Source organism: Lissotriton vulgaris, unplaced genomic scaffold, assembly GCF_964263255.1.
Source record: "Lissotriton vulgaris unplaced genomic scaffold, aLisVul1.2 SCAFFOLD_1066, whole genome shotgun sequence".
Taxonomy (NCBI): Eukaryota; Metazoa; Chordata; class Amphibia; order Caudata; family Salamandridae; genus Lissotriton; species Lissotriton vulgaris.
Genome location: NW_028248228.1, coordinates 109,506 through 121,666, shown reverse-complemented (window position 1 = coordinate 121,666; position 12,161 = coordinate 109,506). Strand labels below are relative to the sequence as shown.

At 42.4% G+C, this 12,161-nt stretch overlaps 1 pseudogene; it reads right to left on the bottom strand.

Moving 5' to 3' along the window:
• Positions 1-7,837: 7,837 nt before the first annotated feature.
• Positions 7,838-9,678, bottom strand: LOC147664192 (uncharacterized; annotated as a pseudogene).
• Between the last annotated feature and the right edge of the window lie 2,483 nt (positions 9,679-12,161).

Here is a 12,161-nt window from a genome sequence, read left to right as displayed (position 1 = left end):
TCCTGTCTGAGTCCTACCCTCATTAATATATACATGGCCCCTCTGGCTCATATTGTGGAACAGCTGGGCTTTGAAATCATCTCATATGCATATGATACTCAGCTTATGTTCACTATCGGGAAATATGCTGAGTTAGAAAAAACACGCTTCGCCAATGGTATGAAGCTGATCTCAGACTGGATGACTGGGAATTACCTTCAATTGAATACAGGGAAGACGGAGATCATGTTCATGGGAAAAACTCCGGACATCTGGTCAGACGACTGGTGGCCAGACCAATTGGGCTCTGCTCCCTCCCCCAAACTTTCCGTAAGGAACTTAGGAATAAAAATTGACTGCTCCCTGTCCATGAAAGACCATATTGGGACCACAACCAGCACATGCTATTACGGTCTCTGACTCCTTTGGAAAATATTTCTGTTTATACCTACCTCATAATCGTAAGACTTTAGTTCACACAATGGTAACTAGTCGTTTAGACTATGGCAATGCCCTGCTGGCAGAAGTGGGTGAGACTATCCTGGCCAAATTACAGATTGCTCAGAACACAGCCGCAAGGATGATCTTAAATCGCCCGGCAGGCTCTTCGTCAACCCTGATGCTTAGAGAACTGCACTGGCTCAATGTGAAAAAAAGATCTTTTTTCAAAATCTGCGGCCTAACCCACAACGCTCTTAACGATAAAGGCCCCCGCTACTTGCAACGTAAACTGATTAAATACTGCCCCTGTAGGTGGCTTGGATCCAGTACACAGAGACTGGAAAAGGTCCTCGAATCTGTCTCACCCGGACAGGAGGGAGAACCTTTTCCTATCTGGCCCCCAGATATTGGAACTAGCTCCTACAGGCTCTACGAGCCATCTCGAGTTATGGCACTTTTAGGAAACATCTGAAAGCTTTCCTATTCTAAGTAATGCCCTGGTCTGGCTCCACTCTAGCAGAAGTCCAGTCTCTAGTCAGTGCCGATATGGCCCAGGGTGATTTGAGCGCTTAATACTTAACCTAACCTTAACCTAACAAGGGACAGCACCTGCACTTCTTTCATTCACAAGGGACAGCACCTGCACTTCTCTGTGACAGCACTTTCGCTTCTTTCATTCACAAGGGACAGCACCTGTACTTCTTTCATTCACAGGGGACAGCACCTGCACTTCTTTCATTCACAAGGGACAGCACCTGCACTTCTCTGTGACAGCACTTTCACTTCTTTCATTCACAAGGGACAGCACCTGTACTTCTTCCATTCACAAGGGACAGCACCTACACTTCTTTGTGACAGCACCTGCACTTCTGGCATTCACAGGGGCCGACACCTGCAAATCTTTCATTCACAGGGGACAGAAACTGCACTTCTTTCATTCACAATGGAGACACCTGCACTTCTTTCATTCACAGGGACGGCACCTGCACTTCTTTCATTCAAAAGGGACAGCACCTGCACTTCTTTCATTTACAGGGGACAGCACCTGCACTTCCGTCTTTCACAGGGGACAGCACATGCACTTCTTTGTGACAGCACCTCCACTTCTTTCATAGCACCTGCACTTCTTTCATTCACAAGGGACACACCTGCACTTCTTACATTCACAAGGGAAAGCACCTGCACTTCTTTCATTCACAAGGTACAGCACCAGCAGTTCTTTCATTCCTAAGGTACAGCACCTTTACTTCTTTCATTCACAGGGGACAGCACCTGCACTTCTTTCATTCACAGGGGACAGCACCTGCACTTCTTTCATTCACAAGGGACCACACCTGCACTTCTTCCATTCACAAGGGACCGCACCTGCACTACTTTCATTCACAAGGTACAGCAACTGCACTTCTTTCATTCCTAAGGTACAGCACCTGCACTTCTTTCATTCACAAGGGACTGCAACTGCACTTCTTTAATTCCTAAGGTACAGCACCTGCGCATCTTTCATTGACAGGGGACAGCACCTGCACTTCTTTCATTCACAGGGTTCAGCAACTGCACTTCTTTCATTCACAGGGTTCAGCACCTGCACTTCTTTCATTCACAGGGTTCAGCATGTGCACTTCTTTCATTCACAAGGGATGGCACCTGCACTTCTTTCATCCACAGGAGACGGCATCGGCACTTCTTTCATTCACAAGGGATAGCACCTGCACACTTCTTTCATTCACAAGGGACAGCACCTGCACTTCTTCCATTCACAAGGGACAGCACCTGCACTTCTTTCATTCACAAGGGATAGCACCTGCACACTTCTTTCTTTCACAAGGGACAGCATCTGCACTTCTTTCATTCACAAGGGGCTGCACCTGCACTTCTTTCATTCACAAGGGACTGCAACTGCACTTCTTTAATTCCTAAGGAACAGCACCTGTACTTCTTTCATTCACAGGGGACAGCACCTGCACTTCTTTCATTCACAAGGGACTGCACCTGCACTTCTTTCATTCACAAGGGAGTGCAACTGCACTTCTTTAATTCCTAAGGAACAGCACCTGTACTTCTTTCATTCACAGGGGACAGCACCTGCACTTCTTTCATTCACAGTGGACAGCACCTGCGCATCTTTCATTGACAGGGGACAGCACCTGCACTTCTTTCATTCACAGGGTTCAGCAACTGCACTTCTTTCATTCAAGGGTTCAGCACCTGCACTTCTTTCATTCACAGGGTTTAGCACGTGCACTTCTTTCATTCACAAGGGATGGCACCTGCACTTCTTTCATTCACAGGAGACAGCATCTGCACTTCTTTCATTCACAAGGGATAGCACCTGCACACTTCTTTCATTCACAAGGGACAGCACCTGCACTTCTTCCATTCACAAGGGACAGCACCTGCACTTCTTTCATTCACAAGGGATAGCACCTGCACACTTCTTTCATTCACAAGGGACAGCACCTGCACTCCTTTGTGACAGCACCTGCACTTCATTCATTCACAAGGGACAGCACCAGCACTACATTCATTCACAAGGGACAGCACCTGTACTTCTTTTATTCACAAGGGACAGAACCTGCACTTCCTTCATTCACATGGGAGACACCTGCACTTCTTTCATTCACAAGGGATCAAAACCTGCACTTTTTTCATTCACAAGTGACAGCACCTGCACCTCTACCTTTCACAAGGGAGAGCACCTGCACTTCTCAGTATTGGTAGGATACCTGTAACGGGAGAGTATGGCACTTCTGAGCAGCAAGCAGGTACGCTGGAGAGTGAGTACCTGCAGTTCTGTAGTTCCCTTTAAAGCACTGCCAATAGAGGCAGCAACCTGATAGCATCAGAAACCTGGCTCTGCACTTTGAAGAATGAATGCCATGGACAGAGGTGGAGACCAGTAAAAAGAAAAGAGCAAATGTTGTGAAGGAAGTGACCCAACTAGGGCCACCCGGGTCACTCTCGACCTCCTCTAAACTTCAAACAATGAAGAGTTAATGACACAGTAGAGAATAGAAGCAAACTAGTTTATTCACAAAGTACCCTGCATTGGAAATCAATCTGACCATCCTCCTATGATGGCTGTCGAGGGACTGACTCTTACAGTCATAAAGTTATATTATGTATGTTGCGGAGCCCACAAAGACCTGCCTATTATGGAAAAACACTGGTAGCCGTCATAATACAATGGGGGTACAGAACATACGTTTCGATTCCACAGCCTGGCACAAGTTACCTACTGCCCAAGGTCGTCATCTTATCCTCCCCACTAGACAGGTGGGAGCAGGCCTCTATGTAACAGAAAAGGCATGCATTAACAAGCAAGATTCAACCTTTGAGAAACAAAACCTACCAAGGACCAGTTCTGGTAAAGGTTTCAAGTAAAAGTTTGGATTATAATACAAAATGGCGACTTCGAAAGCTAAAATGGTGGAACAGATGTCAACCTACCTAACGTAACATCTGTACTTATTAATTGCATATGCATACAGCAAGAAAATATTACAAAATAGCTACTTAAGTGCTAACATAATATCAGGTAAAATAGGAGTAATATGGGAGTAATACATTTTAACTCTAACAGACCCTCCTTTTAGCATTTATTAGCTAACACGGACATCTTTATTCTTGCTATCAGGTAAAGGTCGTTACAAATATAAAAGTAGAGACAATAGATTGATACAGGCCATAACATGTCAAGTACGAATATATGTATATATGTATAGCAAACGAGTGGAAGAAAATGACACTAAACATCAGTAGTACGAGTAACATCAGGAACAGAACCTGCAAGAGAAGTAGTTGAACCAAAAACACTCATCTATTTGCATAATAGTATCAAGCTCCTTTTGAAGCATTATAGTTGAATTAATATCATGAACTGAAATCCTTTTGGGAGAGAAATATGTAGCACAGTATGAACAGCATAAGGGAAGACAGTGAATCAAGACACAGCAACAAATTAAAAGAACAATTACATATATCACCTTTTCTAGAATCCAACCCCAACCACCAAATAAAGACCAACTCAAATAACCGCTCTCCATTCCTCGAACATTTTACAAAATGTCTAAAATATGCTGAGTGATATTCCTTTCCTTATTCGTGATACCGACCACACACTGCTCTCCTATTATTGCGCAAGCACCACCGCTCTTAGCTAGAATAAAATTGACCGCATATCTCGTTTGCTCAGAGTATATGCACATTCTGAAAGCACAGTCCTGAGCACACGTAATAAGGTTATAACAATGGTTGAAATGTCTCGTATTGTACGAATATCTGTGGTCGACACCAGTATAATATGCAAATGTATTTAATAATACAACAAAGAAAAACAACCAGTCAACAGGTGTTTTGTCACATAAGGGAAGTAACCCGTGACTTCTTCAGGGCTGGGGAAGATACCAAACATATAGTATAATAATAGAAAATCATAGAATTAGTTGTTGCAAAAACCAAGATAAACACAACAATGGGGAAATGTATATCGAGACCACCAATAGCACGTGGAAACCCTAGGAAGAAAAGTGGACAGACAAATGTAAATGTGACTTAGTATGGAGACAGGCCCCGTGGCGTAAAAATTGTGACTGCACAAGGGAGAGAGCAAAACAACCATTGTGGAATGATAATGAGAAACAATACTAACAAGTGGTGAATATTGGTGTTGGGGTGACATCAAAAGGTGGGAACATGAAATGCAATGTAAATAAATATACTTGAGCAAAATTACATGTTAATTCTTAACACAAACACACTAATTGCAAAATTCTATATGCAGTACAATGGAGAAAATGAGAGGAGAGACTCTTGAACATTACACATAATCAATGGCAAGCTGAGTAGGGGAAGAGATGTAATGGGAACCACAATTTATAGGGAAGAGACAAGTCATGCACAATAGCTCTAAAAGGGAATTGAAGCAAATGAGCCCAGAAGGGGAAGACTGCCATAGATGCAACTGACAGAAGTCCAGCCTTGTAAAATGATAGTCGCGAACATATGTGTCCCTACACCATACGTGTGAGAGTACTAACGATGAAGGGAGGAGTTAGTCAATACCTGTGTGGCAGTGCAGACACTCATACACTCTCATTCATAGTTACAAGAAGAAGAGTTTCAACCCTATGATGGGTCCCACAAATGCCTAAAGAGCAAACAGTTCACTACTGGAAGGTCTTAAACATCAGATGTTTGTGATGTCACTGCCTCTCAGGGGCCGTTCCTCATGGGTGATGTGCTGGTCTACGCACGTTTCAGTGGCAACACCACCATTTCAGGACCAATACTTGTTATAAAATGAATCTCAAACAACAAACCAAAATGGGTTAATCTGTAGCTACCAAGCCAGTGGAGAAATAATTTCAAGTACGACAATTTGAACAGCCTTCGTGCAGCCGTTAGCAATGCCTCCAAATATTGGAACAGTGTACTGTCTGTGCAGGGAAGCAAATTATTATCCTATGACTGGCCTTTTTGTGTCATTTCTTTTGCACAAATAGGAGTAGACTCAGATGGCTGTATATGTTGCGCATCCTCTCGCCAAGGTTCTATCCGTGAAAAACTTTACCAGCTCCACTGTGTTTATTACCACGGGCAGACGTCGGCAAAACTCCTACTAATGGGCTCTGTTCTGGTCCTGCATGCCGGTTTAAGCATGCCAGACCGGAACAGAGCCCATTAGTCCCTTCTATTTTTTGTGTGAGTGATGCAAGAGAGGAATAGAGATCTAGACAAAATTAGCCTTTCTATTGCTTAATACACCGCAAATGTGAAATACTTTGGGGCTTAGGGGCTGGATAAAGAACGTCAGGAAACAAACACAAATTTAAAGCACATTTTATTTATTCACTAAATACTGTTTAAAAATGTAATTTCCAAATTCCATATATTGGTTTAAAAATATTTACACTTTCAGTCATTTCCGAGTTTAGTTACAAACTGATGGTGGGAAAAACACATGATGTATAAAAACTGATACCAAAATCTTTTTACATTATTTTATGTTTCTTGTTTTTAAATCAGGCCGTCAACTTTTCATGTGAAAATTACTATAAGGGCCTGACACCACTTCTTGTGACGCACTACATGTGACGTTATTGTGATTTGCATATGATAATGGGCTCCTTCACTATTTTCCTTCCTTGTGCCCTGTTTATTGGCATGACATGGATCTATAGCTATTAAAAATAAATATACAAATTCACAGGTATTCAGCCCGTTTTTTCTGGTGATGTCACACATTGACATGTATTCGGCTGCTTCTTCTATTTTTAGGTGAATAAAGATCACTTGCTGTTCCCCCCTTCCATTTCTCTCTTTTTCTCCCCCTTTCTTTGTTTTTCTCGCTCTCTTTATCTCTCCCCTTCTCTATCTCCCACACACTCCTGTTAGTTTTAGCTTCATGAATGTCACTTTCACTTCTGGCATTCATACAACAAATCCTTCAGAACATTTGAGACCAAGGGACAATCAGTGTGGAAGACGAGTTGCTGGGAGTGCAACTGATTGTCCTGGCACATATATGCTTTTGATGTGAGATTTCACTATTTCACCACATTATTCAGAGTCTGCTGCTTACAGTGGCTTAATTCTGGTAAAAAGTTTGGCAAGGCACCAAATGAATAGAGAGAGCCAAGCTTGAGAGGAGCCACGGGTCGCACTGTGTTACAAGGCCTGAGGCACAAGCTGATCCATCAACCAATAACAGTGTGTAAAAGGTGCAGCAAAACGTACTTAAAAACAAGGTATATGCTCTTTTATATCTAAAAAATAGGTTATTTCTTGAACACCGTTGCTTCGCTTTAGTTCATTACATATACTGCAGTGGCATTTGTTAATAGTAATACATACATTTTACCAAAGAAGCTTCCATCTCCAGAGCTCTGACAACATGTCCACTCTGGGTGCGTTGGGTTTACAGGTTTTAATCCGACAAGTTAGCTGAAAGTACCGCTGTTAGTCCCAGTATTGTTCAGTGTTGCTTTTACAGGTAGTGTGGTCAGGTGCAATTGAATGTTTTTCTTTGTATCTCTTCTTCACCAAATAAAAATCAAGAATGTTTCTTTTCTTTTAGTCCATAATGTGCTCGTCTCCCATTGTGTATCCTGATACATCATGTTGCTTTGCTATGTGTACAGTAGTGAACAATCACTGAACACAAACACTTTTATAATTCTGCAAATACGGTTATCTGCTTTTCTTCTTTACTGCCAGTCCATTCTTCTATAATCTGGTATTTCAATGTCCCACATAATTTGAATTTAATCTTTTTGGGTAATTCATTCCTCTCATAATAACTGCACTGTTCAGCTCTTGTCTATGTCCTCCGATGGGTCAATATTACTTTTGATGTTCTTAAAATCTTTTCGGAGTCTCTGCATCTCTAGGATTATTTCCATTGAGTTAAATGAAGCAGTGTATTCACAGAGGGTTGTGTGGGATCGAACATTGATAAAAGCCCTTCTCACTTTCAGTGCCCTTCTATATTTTCCCCCGTGTGTGTTCGCTGATGGCTTTGTAGCTCTGATAATCGACTAAAACTCTTCCCACATTCATAGAACTTGAATTATTTTCCCCTGTGTGAGTTTGTTGATGATACCTTAATGCTGACGAGAAGTGAAAATTACTGTCACATTCACTACAATTATAGGGTTTTTCCCCAGTGTGCATTCGCTGATGTGTTTGGAGGTTTGATAAGTGACTAAAACACTTTGCACATTCACTGCACTTGAATGGCTATTCCCCTGTGTGTGTTCACTGATGATTCCTTAATGCTGAAGAGAAGCAATAACTCCTGTCACATTCATTACAATGATAGGGTTTTTCACCCGTGTGTGTTCGCTGATGACTTTTTAGGTCTGATAACTGACCACAGCTCTTCCCACATTCATTGCACTTGAATGGTTTTTCTCCTGTGTGAGTTCGCTGATGATACCTTAATGCTGAAGAGCTGCAAAAACTACTGTCACATTCACTACAATGATAGGGTTTTTCCCCAGTGTGTGTTCGCTGATGACTGTTTAGGTCTGATAACCGACTAAAGCACTTTGCACATTCACTGCACTTGAATGGTTTTTCCCCCGTGTGTGTTCGTTGATGACTTTGAAGGTGTGATAATCGACTAAAGCTCTTCACACATTCACTGCACTTGAATGGTTTTTCCCCTGTGTGTGTTCGCTGATGACTTTGAAGGTGTGATAACTGACTAAAGCTCTTTGCACATTCACTGCACTTGAATGGTTTTTCCCCCGTGTGTGTTCTCTGATGACTTTGAAGGCTTGATAACTCACTAAAGCACTTTGCACATTCACTGCACTTGAATGATTTTGCCCCTGTGTGTGTTCGCTGATGTCTTTGAAGGCTTGATAACTCACTAAAGCACTTTGCACATTCACTGCACTTGAATGGTTTTTCCCCTGTGTGTGTTCCCTGATGTCTTTGAAGGCTTAATAACGCACTAAAGCACTTTGCACATTCACTGCACTTGAATGGTTTTTCCCCTGTGTGTGTTCGCTGATGACTTTGAAGGCTTGATAACTGACTAAAGCTCTTTGCACATTCACTGCACTTGAATGGTTTTTCCCCTGTGTGTGTTCGCTGATGGCTTTGAAGGTTTGATAACTGACTAAAGCTCTTGACACATTCACTGCACTTGAATGGCTTTTCCCCGGTGTGAGTTTGCTGATGTCTTTGAAGGTGTGATAACCGACATAAGCACTTTGCACATTCACTGCACTTGAATGGTTTTTCCCCTGTGTGTGTTCGCTGATGTCTTTGAAGGTGTGATAACCGACTAAAGCACTTTGCACATTCACTGCACTTGAATGGTTTTTCCCCTGTGTGTGTTCTCTGATGTCTTTGAAGGCTTGATAACTCACTAAAGCACTTTGCACATTCACTGCACTTGAATGGTTTTTCCCCTGTGTGTGTTCGCTGATGTGTTTGGAGGTTTGATAACTGACTAAAGCTCTTGACACATTCACTGCACTTGAATGGTTTTTGTCCTGTGTATGTTTGCTGATGAAGCTTGAGTGGTGATGACAAACTAAAGCTCTCGCTGCATGTATATGATTCTTCTTTCTTGGTTAGTGTCTGGGGGTCGGATATATTTGTCTACATCCCATGATTGTATGTCCTGATGGGCCGACATGACTGATAAAGCACTTGTGTTTTTCTCACACACTTTATATGTGTGCGGTATTTTACACGTTTGATTTCTGTTTTAACAATAAATGCAATAGCCACCAAACATTTGCCACACTCCTATTACGTAGAAGGTGTCTTTGTAGGTGATTATGCCTTTAGATTGGATTATGGCTGTGCACGCTTGCAGGTAAAGATGTATCTTCCTTCTGAACGGTGCAAATAGGGACAGTCTGCTGTATTTTAGATAGAAGAACTCCTCTTTCCTTTACCAGTCAGTTGTCTGGCTCCGCTCTGTTGTGCTCTTCTCTGGTTACTGTGGTTTGTCCAGAAAGAGTTTACAATTCACCTAGAGCACGGAATGATGGCTTGTCATATTAGAAAACAGAGCACTGCGGTAATCTCACCATACAGATCCCATGATCAAAGTTGGTACTGGACACTTGTTTATAAAGGAGGCGGTTTGTTATTGTTGTTGCCTTAATTTTCCTAAGGTCATTTCTTCGTCTTGTGGCATGGAGGTGCACAGCTCAGACTCTTACAATCACTGAAATGCCCTTGATGCTTCCTCCAGTAACTGTCAGTTTGTGTGCAGGCTCCTCTGTCACCGACTGCGCTGATGTTTTCCTGAATACTGTAGCTCATTATTTCTGCTATCATTGAAGATTTACAGCATTCGCTTCATTATTGATGGTCATTTCATACAGTCAAGGCTTGTTTTCTGTTGGATGTAAAGATATTGAAAATTACTAAATTGAAACATATTGGAATTATAATTCACAATGTTAACTGTTTGTAAAAGACATTTCGGGGGAGATTTACCAAATATCCACGCAATGCAGCGCAGCCCTCCCCCTCCCCCCAAGAGGCTGCGATGCTCGACAGGGAGGGAGCAGGAAAGCACCATATTTTCAAAGATATGGCTCTCTCCTTCCCTTTCCCTTGCACCAGCACTGATTACAGCAGCCCTGCGGCATGCACACACCTTAGCACCAGAGCGCTAGGGTGTGTGTGTGTGTGAGCCCAGGATAGGTTTTTGTACAGGACGGATACCCTTCCTGTACAAAATAGTAGACACGAGGGAATGCTTTTCCCACTTTGCATGCGTGTTGCACAGTGCAGCGCGCATGCAAAGTCAGAAAAGGAAGGATAAATCAAAGCATTTCTCCTTCCTTTGCGCCTAGTTTAAAAGGGTGCAGTTTTTTCATGCTACACCCAATCTACTGTATTTGGTAAATTGGTTTTAGTGTGAGAATCCTTGGGTGGTTGCACGGGAACGCCCATGCACCCACCTTGACAGGCCCCAAAGGTGTGAAGTAATGCGAAGCAGTGATATGCGCTGCTTCACATTACTTTTACGTTATTTCCAGCGCTAAACAAGAGTAGGGCTGCAAAGTAAATTAGGAAAAAAAGATTTTGCGCTGTTTTGTGCCACCTTTGTGACGAAAATACGGCGCAAAATATTAGTAAATCCCCCCCTTCTTCTTTACCGCCTTTAAAACTTAGCAAGGAATTGTTCATCATACACAGATATTTAACTAAAAGTTCTGTTGATCAGGTGACATCTTATTAATGTCTGAAAAGGAGGTGATTTACCAGCGTTTACAGGCTAACTTAGCAAAGTACGGGTGCCCCTGGAGCACCCAAGTGCTTAGCGGTATAGCTTAAGATAGACGCATATGGTCAGGATTTCAATTAAACAACAATAGAGTTTAGAAAAAGAGATGGATCAGGCGGGGCTGCAAAATTTCCAGTAACTTTTTCACAAGGTATACAACAAAAGTAACTCCATTTACACACTTCTTCTCATTCTTTTCATTTTCACTTAAGATCATCTCAAATACCAACTCCTGTCTTTACCCGCTGTTCATAAGCCACCTTTGACACTTTCAACAGCTCCCTTGGTTCAAGCTTTTCTGGTTTCTTCTAACTTGGAAGATTGGAACATTATTGTCAGTTGAGGGGAGTTTCATATCGCCATAACATCTGTCCATCTCCCTGAAACTAGTGCAACTTACAGCGCTCGGTTCTGGTCCTGAAAGACAACTTTAAAAAGCAAGTCTTTAGTTCTTCCTAAAGCAGATAAAGTTCTGTAACATGCAGCTCCTTCCGGGGCTTTTGTGGCAAACAGAACAAGGGTTTCACTGTAAGGCCCATCCTTTACATTATAAGCGCAGATAAGGCAAACAAACGTTGATTCATATCATTTAACATTCAACGAGATCAGTCATTTAGTACTTATAGAGAATCCATCACAACCAATAATTTACCTGACATATCCCCGCAGCAGATGTGTGCATATTACTCTTTTTTCCACCTTTTGCACCATTACATGGCATTTGGCATGATGTTGTCCGTTTGGGGCCCAGGATACCACTTTGTGACTGGATGGGCATTTGGTAGAGCGGGAGGAGGTGTCAGTTATCCACAGGTGATGCGGCATTTCTACCTTTCCATATTTCTCATCTTCAAGTTTATCTAATTTCCTGTCCTTCGGCCCCCCTTCTGCCCTCTGGCTGCTCACTCTCTGGGGTTCATCAGAAGTCAGATAAATGCCTGATAGTCACAAGGCTGTGTTTCTCACTTTTTCTACAACA